This window comes from Equus caballus, chromosome X, assembly GCF_041296265.1.
Source record: "Equus caballus isolate H_3958 breed thoroughbred chromosome X, TB-T2T, whole genome shotgun sequence".
In the NCBI taxonomy this organism is placed as follows: Eukaryota; Metazoa; Chordata; class Mammalia; order Perissodactyla; family Equidae; genus Equus; species Equus caballus.
Window position 1 is genome coordinate 9,310,787 of NC_091715.1, and position 14,008 is coordinate 9,324,794.

A 14,008-nucleotide genomic window follows, 5' to 3' on the forward strand; every position below is an offset into this window, starting at 1 on the left:
GTATTGAACCATCCCTGCGTCCTTGGTATGAATCCCACTTGATCATGGTATATGATCCTTTTAATGTATTGCTGTATTCGGTTTGCCAATATTTTGTTGAGGATTTTCGCATCTATGTTCATCAGCAATATTGTCCTGTAATTTTCCTTCTTTGTGTTGTCCTTGTCTGGCTTTGAGATCAGGGTGATTTTGGCCTCATAGAATGAGTTAGGAAGTGTTCCATCTTCTTCAACTTTTTGGAATAGTTTGAAAAGGATAGATATTAAGTCTTCTGTGAATGTTTGGTAGAATTCTCCAGAGAAGCCATCTGATCCTGGACTTTTATTTTTTGAGAGGTTTTTGATTACTGTTTCAATCTCTTTACTTGTGATTGGTCTATTCAGATTCTCTATTTCTTCTTGATTCACCTTTGGGAGGTTGTATGAATCTAAGAATTTATTCATTTCTTCTAGGTTGTCAAATTTGTTGGCATATATTTTTTCATAGTATTTTGATAATCCTTTGTATTTTTGTGGTATTTGTTGTAATTTCTCCTCTTTCATTTCTAATTTTATTTATTTGAGCCTTCTCTTTTTTTCTTATGGAGTCTGGGTTTGTTGATTTTGTTTATCTTCTCAGTGAACCAGCTCTTAGTTTCACTGATCCCTTTCACTGTTTTTTTGGTTTCTATTTCATTTATTTATGCTCTAATTTTTACTATTTCCTCCTTCTGCTGACCTTAGGATTTGTTCTTCTTTTTCTAGTTCTGTTAGGTGTAGTTTAAGATTTCTTATTTGAGATTTTTCTTGTTTGTTGAGGTGGGCCTGTATTGCTATGACTTTCCCTCTTAGGGCCACTTTTGCTGCATCCCATAAGAGTTGGTATGATGTATTTACATTTTCATTTGTCTCCAGATATTTTTTTATTTCTCCTTTAATTTCTTCATTGATCCATTGGTTGTTCAGTAGCATGTTGTTTAGTCTCCACATATTTTTTTTTAAAGATTGGCACCTGAGCTAACATCTGTTGCCAGTCTTTTTTCTTTCTTTCTTCTTCTCCTCCCCAAAGTCCCCCAGTGCAAAGTTGTGTATACTAATTGCAGGTTCTTCTAGTTGTGCTATGTGGGATGCCACCTCAGCATGGCCTGATGAGCAGTGCTAGGTCCACGCCCAGGATCCAAACTGGCAAAACCCTGGGCCGCTGAAGTGGAATGTGCAAGCTTAACCACTTGGCCACAGGGCCAGCCCCCAACATATTTTTTACTTTACTAGTTTTTTTCTTGTAGTTGATTTCTAGTTTCCTAGCTTTATGGTCAGAAAAGATGCTTGATAGGATTTAAGTCTTCTTGAATTTATTGAGGCTTGCCTTGTTTCCCAACATATGGTCTATCTTTGACAATGTTTCATGTACACTTGAGAAGAATGTGTATTCTACTGTTTTTGGATGGAGTGTTCTATATATATCTATTAAGTCCATCTGGTTTAGTTTTTCATTTAATTCCACTGTTTCCTTGTTGACTTTCTGTCTGGATGATCTATCCATTGATGTAAGTGGGGTGTTGAGGTCCCCTACTATTATTGTGTTGCTGTTAATTTCTCCCTTTAGATCTTTTAATAGTTGCTTTTTGTACTTGGGTGTTCCTGTGTCAGGTGCATATATATATATTACTGTTATGTCCTTTTGGTGGAATGCCCCATTTATCATTATATACTGCCCCTCTTTGTCTCTCATTGCCTATTTTATCTTGAAGTCTACTTTGTCTGATATAAGTATGGCAACACCTGCTTTCTTTTGTTTGCCATTAGCTTGGGGTATTGTCTTCCATCCCTTCACTCTGAGTCTGTGTTTGTCTTTGGGGCTGAGATGTGTTTCCTGGAGGCAGCATATTGTTGGTCTTGTTTTTTAATCCATCCAGCCACTCTGTGTCTTTTGATTGGAGAATTCAATCAATTTACATTTAGAGTGATTATTGTTATATGAGGGCTTAATACTGCCATTTTATCTCTTGTTTTCCAGTTGTTCTGTATTTCCTTTGTTTCTTGTCCTGTATATTTCTGACAGCCATTTCAGTTTGGTGATTTTCTATGATGCTTTTCTCAGTTTTCTCTTCATCATTTGTGTCTCTGTTCTGATTTTTTGTTTAGTTGTTACCATGACGTTTGTATAAAAGATCTCATAGATGAAATAGTCCATTTTCTGATAGCTTCTTATCTCTTTAGCCGAAGCAGATTTCATCCGTTTATACTTCCCCATCTAAGTTGTTGTTACAACTTCCTCTGTTTTCTATTGTGAACTTGTGATTAAAATGAAGTGTTTATGGTTATTTTTTATGCTTTCCTTCCCTTTATCTTTAATATTATAATTAAGTGTTTGCTAACCTGTTCTGATAGAGAGCTGCAATTTTATGATTTTGTCTGCCTGTTTATCTCCTTTCTCAAGACTGTGTAAACCTTTTCCTTTTTGTTTCAGGTATGAGGGCCTCCTTGATCATTTCTTGTAGGAGATGTTTTATGGCGATGAACTCCCTCAGCTTTTGTTTATCTGGGAAAGTTTTTATTTCTCCATTGTATCTGAAGGATATTTTCACTTCAGAAGATAGAGTATTCTTGGCTGGAACTTTTTGTCTTTCAGTATTTCAAATGTATCATTCCACTCTCTCCTAGCCTGTAAGGTTTCTGCTGAGAAATCTGCTGAAAGCCTGAGAGAGGTTCCTTTGTAGGTTGTTTTCTTCTGTCTTGCTGCCCTTAATATTTTTTCTCTGTCATTGACTTTTGCCAGTTTTACTAATATATGCCTTGGGGAAGGTCTTTTTGCATTGGTGTAATTAGGAGTTCTATTGGCTTCATTTACTTCTAATTCCAGTTCTTTCCCCAGGTTTGGGAAGTTCTCAGCTATTATTTCTTTGAACAAGCTCTCTGCTCCTTTCTCCCTCCCTTCTCCCTCTTGAATACCTATAATCCTTATGTTGCACTTCCTAATTGAGTCAGATATTTCTCAGGGAATTTCTTCATTTCTTTTGAGTCTTAGTTCTCTCTCCTCCTCCACCTGAAACATTTCTATATTTCTGCCCTCTAAATTACTAATTCTCTCCTCCATAATGTCAGCTCTGATTTTGTTGTTTGTTTTTTTGGCTGAGGAGGATTCACCCTGAGCTAACATCTGTTGCCAATCCTCCTCTATTTCGTATGTGAGCTGCCACCACAGCATGGCCACTGGCGAATGGTGTAGGGCTGCACCTGGGAACCAAACCCAGGCTGCCGAGGCAGAGCATGCTGAACTTAACCACTAGGCCACTGGGGCTGGCCCTTAGCTCTGGTTTTTATGGATTCTAGATTGTTTTTATCTCATTCATTGTGTTCTTCATCTCCAGCATTTCTGTTTGGATTCTTTTTGAGTTTCAATCTCTTTTGTGAAGAATTCTTTATACTCATTAATTTTATTCCTGAGTTCATTGAACTGTCTTTCTGAATTTTCTTGAAACTCGTTGAGTTTCTTTATGATAACTATTTTGAATTCTCTATCATTTAGATTGTAAATTTCTGTGACTTCAGGATTGGTTTCTTGAGGCTCATCATTTGCTTCCTGCTCTGGAGTGTTGATGTATTTCTTCACAGTGTTTGATGGAGTGGACCTTTGCCAGCACATAGTGGTAGTACCTGGTTGCAGATTCCACCTACCACCCCCAGGGGCAGGGGTAGGAGCTGTGTTTTCTGAACCCACTGCATCCACAGGAAGTTGTGCCTGTCCACTTAAAGTTGTGCTGATATGGCTGTCTGCATTTGCCCTCTGGCTGCTGCTGCTTCACACATGCAGATGCAGGTGCAGGTGCTCTGGCAGGGAGCCCCTGCCCTGGCTGACTGGCCGGGCTGGTGCACCAGGTGGGGCAGAGGGGCACTTTCTTTTTCTCACATGATTCCATGTGATCTCGCTCTGCAGTCACTGGCAGCCTTCCTGGGCTGCTTGGCTTGGTGGGGTGCCCATGTGGTGTCTGAGCCACCTCGGTGTGGGGCATTCCTGTGGGCTGGGAAGCAACTCCAAGAGTGAAAGCATTCCTGTGGAGGGCTGCCTGTTCCCCTGTCTCCTCTCAGAGTTGTGCAATGACCACTGTGTGAGGTCTCATGCCCTAGATTGCTTCCACAGGGGAGGGGGAGGATGTCCCCTTACCTCCTTCCACTGCTTCCTGGGGATCGAGCATCCCCACCTTCAGATGTATGGCTGCATCAATCTCTCAGATGTCCTATTGTGCTGTGTGGATGTCCTTTGTTGGTTAATGAATGTCCTTTTTGTTGTATCTTAGCAGGGAGAGACTAAGGGAACAGCTCACTCTACCACGATGCTGACATCCAATCTGTTTTAAGACATTTTTTTGCTGAGGAAGATATGCCGTGAGCTAACATCTGTGCCAGTCTTCCTCTATTTTTCAGTATGTGGGCCACCAACACAGCGTGACTGCTAACAGAGTGGTGTAGGTCCACACCCAGGAACCGAACCTGGGCTGCCAAAATGGAGCATGCTGAACTTAACCACTAGGCTACCGGGGCTGGCTCCAGACTTTTTGTTTGTACTTAGCATGTTATCTTTTTCCACGTCATTCAGTAATCTAATATGTGAATTAGATGCTGCATAGTCTTCTAAAGTAATATGTTTTATATCCAGTATCCTTCAAAGAATCTGAAACAACAGATCTTGGCTTAAATACGAATCCCTTTACCTTTATCTTGTATATATCACAAGTGGTATACTGTTAATTTGGTGGTTCCCAATGAACTATGGCTCCTAATATTCATACTCTTGTGGAGTGCCCTCCGTTATTGACTCTGGACTTGGCCAATAAATGGGACATTAGCAAGGATGATGCAAGCATGGACTTATTAGTGCTCTCACATTGGGCTTATTTCTAGTAAAATGCTCACTCTTAGAGTCTAACCACCATGAAAAGAAACCCAAGTAAGCTATGTGGAAAGGAAAAAAGCAAAAGGTCACAGCCTCCCAACCTTCCCCACTGGGGCACCAGACATGTGAAAAAAGCCATCTGATTGCAACCTCAGGGGAGACCCCAATTGAAACCGACAGAAGAACAGCCCAGCAGAGCCCCAGCCAACCCACAGAAAGATGAGCAAATAAAATGGTTGCTGTTTTAAGCCAACAAGTTGTGGAGTGGTTTATTACATAGCAATAGATAATTTAAACATGATTGTATCTAATATGAATAGTTGCATCAAATATGGAAAATAAATCTTAAGAATCACAAGCTCAAAAAAGACTTTTTGTTACTATCTAGTTAAATTACTGAGGTCCTGGCTGATTAGATGAGTTGCAGAAATAACATGAGTGGTGGAGTCAAAAAAACATGAATTGTAACTCAGTTTTGCATATTACTAGATATATAACTTCTTGGAATGTCAGCTTTCTTGTGGGCAAATGAGATTTTAATAATAGCTACCAAGGCCGGCCCAGTGGCACAGCAGTTAAGTTTGCATGTTCCACTTCTCAGCGGCCCGAGGTTCACTGGTTCAGATCCCAGGTGTGGACATGGCACTGCTTGGCATGCCATGCTGTGGCAGGCATCCCACATATAAAGTAGAGGAAGATGGGCATGGATGTTATCTCAGGGCCAGGCTTCCTCAGCAAAAAGAGGAGGATTGGCAGTAGTTAGCTCATGGCTAATCTTCCTCAAAAAAAAAAAAAATAATAATAATAGCTACTTCGCAGGAGTTTTATTCTAAGATTTGTGAGTGATGGTGCTTCTAACTCAATGGAATCAGAAAGAGGAAGAAGGAATGTGTGAGTGTGAGTTAACATTTTTATTAGAAAGCATGTCTCTGAATCCCAAGTGAGTGTTCTTTCCACTATACCTCACTACTAATGAATCCACTTATGGGTCTATGAAAACCAGATGGTAAGTTAGATATCTGCAATGTCTACCTGGCAAAACTCCTTCTGATTTTCCAAAGCAGCAGGCAGAACTGCATTTATTTACATCCATAAATAGCCTTTCTTCTTTTTAAACAATTCTTCTACTCCATTATTTGCATCAGTGACCTTTGTTTTCAAAGCATCTGACCTTTTGGACTCATCTGGTGAACTCTAATACTTCCACGGGACCAACCCTTACCACGAAAGGTTTTTATTATATGAATTTGCATATCCTGTCAAGAACATTTTCATTTCAAGGTAAAATGAAACTTACAGGACTAAGCAGAGAGGTGATTCACATCTCAATTTAAAGAGGGGATGAGAAACAAAAGACAAGGTTAATTATGACACTGGGGCTTTACAATGCTAAAAATATACTATTGGCAAGGGAACTACATAGGCTCTGTTCTATTTCCACGTTTCATTTACAAAGAGCAGGCTCATGGTATCTGAAAATTTCTAGTAAAGAATATTATTTGAAAAACATTTATGGTTGTATCTAACTGAAAGGGTTAAAACTTCAGACTTGGTATAAAAATACCATGATGCTTGTCATTAAAGTCCTCTCTCCTTTTTATCAAGCACATCCTGACTTGCAGCATCCAAGAGTGGTAGAAGCCAGCAGAAATTAGGGAAGGAGTGCAGTTAATATCTACCTCTCACGCACATGCTCATCCAAATCAAGCAATTTGCATGGAGAAAGTATAGCATTACGATGTTATGCTTCCCCATGCTGGGAACACAGCATTAGGTGGACTAGTTTAAGGGGTTTATTTAAGGGACTTACTTAGGTTCCCATCAGCTTTGGGAGAGTACATATGATGCTAAGTGTCTATTGAACTACTTTGATGTCTATGGTGGAGTCAAATGGCAGAGCTGGGACTCAAACCTGGGGCTTCTGTCCTCCGCTGTTTCCTTGTTCAACCACCACTCTGGATGCTGGCTCAAGTCTGGCCTTCCTTTTAATTTCAGAAACTTAATCTCAGGAGACCTTTAATGTTTACATCTCCAGATTAAAATATGACACTAAACTAGGGCTGCCAGATAAAATATAGAATACCCAATTAAATTTGAATTCCAGATAAACAACAAATAATTTTTTAGTATAAGCATATCTCAATTTGCTTTGGATATTTATAAATTTAGCAACCCTACACTAAACCTTAACTAGCTAACAAGGGCTGTTCAAATCCTCTTTATTTCCAGCTAAAAGGAAAAAAGAAACACAATGAGACTTAGAAAACTAAGTATGTGGCATCCCCACGAATGAGAGGCCTGTTCTCACAAGCTAAATAGAAGAACTCTATCCTCTTTATCCAATAATTTCTCTTGGGCTAACTAACCTGCAGGGGACTGGGTGGACAACGTGGCCATCTTCTACGTCATCTCTCAGACTCGGATAGTTCATTGGGGCCGCAACTATCTCTTCAGCGGAAGGTCTTTCATGGGTTCAAGCCTAGTCATCGCACTACTGCATGTTATAACAAAGATCTCAAACAACACAGATGCCCACCAATAGAGATGGCTAAGGAAATGGTGGAATATCCAGACAGTGGAATGCTTTCTAGCTGTGAGAAAAAAAGAATGAGGATGCTTCCTGTATGAAGGTGTAGAAGGAACTCCAAATGAAAAAGGCAAGTGAGGAACAAAGTGTATGCTAACAAAGTATACTTGTGGGTAAAAAAGGAGAGAGATAAGAGTATAAAGAAACTCTGGAAAGATAAATAAGGAAATAATAACAATGGTTTCTTGTGCGGATGGGGATGGGGGTGGAATCTGGTGGGTGGTGCATAAGGAGAGAGGATGTTTTTTTTTACTCTGGCTCCATCTGTGTATGCATGTATGTATCTGTGCAGAAAAGAGATGACATGGCAGGCTTGAGACTGCTATTATTAGAAAGGCCTGCTTCCAAAGCTGGCCTTCGGCGTCGGGAACTGGGATTTCTAGTGGGTTCCCACCATTCCCAGAAGTGGTAAGAGTGGCTCACTGTGCCTAAACTGTTTTTGTAAGCAGTATGATTTATGCTGAACACCTGCTTTCCTTCTGGCAGTCTGGAATTTTGGTACGTGCTGGGCAGAGGGTGCCTATGTGACCAGCCCCAAATAAAACCCCTGGGTGCTGAGTCTCTAATAAGCTTTCCTGGTAGACAACATTTTGCATGTGTTTTCTCAACTGGTTGCTGAGGGAGCTAAGTGCCTCCTGTGGGAGTCCACTGGGGGAGGATTCTGGAAGCTTGTGCCTGGTTTCCCGTGGTCGTAGCCCCGTGTATCTTTTGCCTTTGGTGATTTTGTCCTGTATCTTTTCATTGTAATGAATCAAAGCTGTGATATGCTGAGGCCTGTGAGTCACTAAACCTGGGGGTGCTCTTGGGGGCCCTTGACACAGTGTCTCTTTCTCTCTATATATACATATATATCATCATGCGCCACTTAACGATGGGGAGACGGTCTGAGAAATGTCTCATTAGGTGATTTTGTGGTTATGTGAACATCATACATGTACTTACACAAACCCAGGTGGTACAGCCTACTACACGCCTAGGCTGTATAGTACTAATCTTATGGGACCACCATTGTGTATGCAGTCATTGATCGGGACGTCGTTATGCAGAGCAATCATGTAGAGCAATCATGCAGAGCATGATTGTATGTTTAAAAGTTCTGTACCACATGAATATAAATTATCTATTAGAGTAAAAGAAAAATGAAAGTCCTTTACTTTATATTTGCCTAACTAAAAGTCTTATTCAGTCTGTCTCCCTTCCCTTCTTTTTCTATTTACTATACATAAGAGTTCTTACCGCCTATGTATTTTCTATTAAAATTAAAGAAAAAGTAAAAAGTGATTGCATTGCCTTAGATTTGCCTAACTAAAAGCCCCATTCAAAATGTTTTCAGAGAGACAAAGAGAAACAGAAAGAAGAAAAACGAAAGGAACAAAGAATACAACAAATTTCACTGCCTTGATCTCTAAGGAGACAGAAAATTCTTGTAACTTTTAAATGGCAGTTACCTTTTTGTGTGTTTTTTTGTTTTTAAACGTTTTTCAGCTTTTATACATTAATGTTTCAAAATCTTAGGGCTTTGTTCTAGAAGAATATGTCCCTCTTTGAACATATAAAACAGTCTAGCCATTTAGGAGAACGTTTTTGTCACAGAGTTTAAAGTCACTTTTGAGGGTAATGTCATACATTAAAAAAGTTTTATACAAAGAAAGATTGTAAAGAGATTACTGAGACATAACCAAATTTACTGTGTGAATACTGAATGGCTCCTGAATCCAAACAAAAATGCTATAAAGGATGGTTTGGGGACAAATTGGGGAAATTTGAATATAAAATTGATATAAGATGATATTATGGGATTATTGTTAATTCTATGTTTGATTTTAGGAGATATAGGCTTAAGTGTTTGGGGTCATGTTGTCTGCAACTTTCAAATGATTAGGAAAAAAATATATATCTATATCCACATACAAAGAGGTGAAACCAATATGGCTCACTATTAACAACTGTCGCACTTAGGTGGCGGGTCTAACAGGTTGCATTGTACAATTCTTTCAACTTTTCTATATATCTGAAATTTTTCAAAATAAAAATGTTGGATATTAACCCCTTTATCTGATATATGGTTTGCAAATATCTTCTCCTAATTGTTAGGTTGTCTTTTCGTTTTGTTGATGGTTTCCTTTGCTGTGGAGAAGCTTTTTAGTTTGATGTAGTCCCATTTGTTCATTTTTTCTTTTGTTTCCCTTGCCCGGTCAGACACGGGACTTGAAAATTTGCTGCTAAGACCGATGTCAAAGAGCGTTCTGCCTGTTTTCTTCTAGAAGTTTCATGGTTTCGGGTCTTACATTCACGTCTTTAATCCATTTTGAGTTGATTTTTGTGAATGGTGTAAGGGAATGGTCTACTTTCATTCTTTTGCATGTGGCTGTCCAGTTTTTCCCAACACCATTTATTGAAGAGACTCTCCTTTCTCCATCATATGCTCTTGGCTCCCTTGTTGAATATTAGCTGTCCATAAATGTGTGGGTTTATTTCTTGGCTCTCAATTCTGTTCCATTGATCTGTGTGTCTATTTTTGTGCCACTACCATGCTGTTTTGGTTACTATGGCTTTGTAGTATATTTTGAAATCAGAGAGTGTGATACCTCCAGCTTTGTTCTTTTTTCTCAGGAATCCTTTGGCTATTCGGGGTCTTTTGTTGTTCCACATAAATTTTAGGATTCTTTGTTCTATTTCTGTGAAAAATGTTGTTGGAGCTTTGATAGGGATTGTGTTGAATCTATAGATTGCTTTAGGAAGTGTGGACATTTTAACGATGTTTATTCTTCCAATCTAAGAGCACGGAATATCTTTCCATTTCTTTGTGTCTTCTTCGATTTCTTCCAACAGTGTTTTCTAGTTTTCAGTGTGCAGATCTTTCACCTCTTTGGTTAAGTTTATTCCTAGGCATTTTATTCTTTTTGTTACAATTGTAAATGGGATTGTATTCTTAATTTCTCTTTCTGCTACTTCATTGTTAGTGTATAGAAACACAACCGATTTTTGTATGTTGATTTTGTATCCTGTGACTTGCCTGTATTCATTTATTGTTTCTAAAAGTTTTTTAGTGGATTCTTTAGGGTTTTCTATATATAGAATCATGTCATCTGCAAAGAGTGACAGTTTCACTTCTTCTTTTCCAATATGGATCCCTTTTATTTCTTTTTCTTGCCTGATTGCTCTGGCTAGGACTTCCAATACTATGGTAAATAAGAGCGGTGATAGTGGGCATCCTTGTCTGGTTCCTCTTCTTAGAGGGATAGCTTTCAGTTTTTCTCTGTTGAGAATGATGTTTGCTGTGGGTTTGTCATATATGGCCTTTATTATTACATCTCAACAACCCAATTAAAAAATGGGCAAAAGATATGAACAGAGATTTCTCCAAAGAAGATATATGGATGGCCAACAGGCATATGAAAAGATGCTCAACATCATTAGCTATCAGGGAAATGCAAATCAAAACTACAATGAGGTATCACCTCACTCCATTCAGAATGGCTATAATTAACAAGACAGGAAACAGAAAATGTTGGAGAGGATGTGGAGAGAAGGGAACCCTTGTACACTGCTGATGGGAGCCACTATGGAAAGCAGTATGGACTATACTTGGAAAATTAAGAATAGATCTACCATATGATCCAGCTATCCCACTGCTGGGTATTTATCCAAAGAACTTGAAAACGCAAAGGCATAAAGATACTTGCACCCCTATGTTCATTGCAGCATTATACCCAATAGCCAAGACTTGGAAGCAACCTAGGTGCCCATCAAGGGATGAATGGATAAAGAAGATGTGGTATTTATACGCAATGGAATACTACTCAGCCATAAGAAATGATGAAATCCGGCCATTTGTGGAAACATGGATGGTCCTTGAGGGTATTATGCTGAGTGAAATTAGTCAGAGGGACAAAGTCAAATACCATATGATCTCACTCATAAGTAGAAGATAAAAACGATGACAAACAAACACATAGCAATGGAGATTGGATTGGTGGTTACCATAGTGGAAAGGGTGGGGGAGAGGGCAAAAGGGGTTATTAGGCTCACATGTGAGGGGATGCACTATAATCAGTTTTTGGGTGGTGAACATGATGTAATCTACACAGAATTTGAAATATATTACAATGTACATCTGAAAGTTATATAATGTTATAATCCAATGTTACTGCAATTAAATGAATAAATAAATAAAATAAAAAAGATTAAAATGTTGGGAAGAAAAGATAAAACAAACAGGCTGTTAATATAATTGAAGTTAAAGTAGAATGATATAATATCAGTGATCAGAAAATCAGTAACCACTCTGCTATTGAATTCAGCACATGGATTGAAGAAGGACTTAGTATCTTTTGCATAGGAAAACACAGGCTGTATTTATGCTCGACTGCTGGGTAAGTTGCACTTGACTAAATTCCTGGTTAATTCAAATAGCTTGTGGAACTAATCAGGTGACTGGTCACTTCAATTGATTAATCTGTTTAACGATCTTCCTCTCAAAATTGATTTAATTGAATTATTCTTATTTTCATGATCACTTTCATCATCATAAAGAACAATTTCTTAAGTATCTACTATGGACAAGCTGTTGGGGACAATGCATTCTTAACTCAAGGGGTCTGTAATATCATTGGGGAGCTAGGAGATATGAATCAACGATAAATAACAACACAAGAAAGCATAATCAATAAGTTAGATGCATAGTATCATAATCTCTCAGGATCCTACCATATAAAACGTGGATGTGTCTTTAGTGACCATACAGCCTCATCTTTCACTTTACAGATGAGTAAGCAGATTTATTTTTATGCAGTCAAATTTTTTAATGCTTTCTTTCAGACTCCAGGGTTGTTGCTGTTGGTTTTTTGTTTATTGTTGTCATCATACTTAGAACAACTTTCCCACTTCAAGATTATAAAAATATTTATCTATGGTTTCTTCTAGTACTTTTAATGTTCAATGTCTTACATTTAAATTTTTGAACCATCTGAAATTAATTTTGATATAAGAAATGAGGTAACATTTTACCTTTGCATCATTTTCTCTTCATTCACTCTTTGCATCCTCAAGGGTCCTGGCAGGAAACAGGTAGCAAATTCAAAGTAAGGAATTGATGAATGTAGCAAAGTGACTATTAATGACAATTTGGACAGGATTTACAGAAATCAGAAAGGATGGTGCGGCACTTCCAGGGGAGGTCTAAAATGTCAAGGAGGAGGAACAATTACTGGAATTCAGGAAGAATGGCCATGAGGAGAGCATCACCTGACAAGAGCTTCATTAGAGGGGTGCAAGCTCTTAGTATTAACTAGTACAATTGACTTCTAATCACAGCCAACCCACAGCCTTGCAAAGGGAGGGAGCCAGGGGGATAAATACCCTGACCTCTCTCTCCATTGGCCAAGCCCAACAAGAAGCCTGCCAGCTGTTGATGAAATTAATACAGCTCAGCCTCCTAGACACAGAGCTGGGGGAAAAGTGTGGATGGTTGGTCTGGAGGGGCAAAGAGAAAGCCTGCAGCCTGCTAGGTAAAGCATTGTAGTCCTGCCCTCCTACCACCTCCTTCATTCCTAGTGTTTCCTGTCAACTTTCTTCCCAAGCATTTCATATTTTTGTTACTATTTTGAATGGGATCTCTCCTTCCATTGCCAGTCTGGATCAGTTATTGTTTATATGTGAGGAAGCTGTTGATTTTAATCTGTTTGCACAGCAGAGTGGTTTGATAAGAAGGCATTTGATTTTTACTGCCTCTGTGAATATCACGTACATGGTATGTGACCTGGGGAAAGTCCAATATCTTTTCTGCATTAATTCCATGATTTGTTTAAAAAAAAGGATAATAAGATATTTACCTCATTTTTTTTAGCATTTAATGAGATAATACCTATAAAGCAGTTAAAACAGTAGCTGGCTCATAACAAACCCTCAGGAAAGATCACCTATCATTATTGTACCTAATAGTTTTTCAGCTGATCTGGGGCACCATTGATTTGTCAATCCACTATATTAACCTTGATCATTATCAGCTGATTTCCCCATGCCAAACTTGGCGTTTTGCAAATTCTCTCCAGGTCAACTAGGTGGACGAAAGGACTTTAAACATGAAATACTGATATTTTGACTCTACCTACAAAAGACCCCAATAACCAGTTAAGATGGGAACAGTTCTCTTGGGGACCCCACTTTGAGGTGACGCTAGTCTGCAAAAGCAGCTGACGTTTTTTAACCGAGCAAGTGAACCAACTGGAAGCTTTGCCACTGCTTAAAAACCAGAGTCCCTTTCAGCTGGGCCTAAGACAGAAGAGGGGAAATTTAGACATGTCTCTAAGATGTCTGTAGAACAGTGGTTCTCAACCTGGGGCACTTTTGCCCCCAGGGAGCATGTTGCAATGTCTGGAGACATCTGTGATTGTCATAATTGGACATAATTGGAAGGGATAGTACTACTAGCATCTAGTGGGTAGAGGCCAGGGATGCTGCTCAACATCTTACAATGCAACAAAGAATTATCTCAGCAAAAATATCAGTGGTGCTGAGATTGAGAAACTCGCCTAAAAAAGAGGAAGA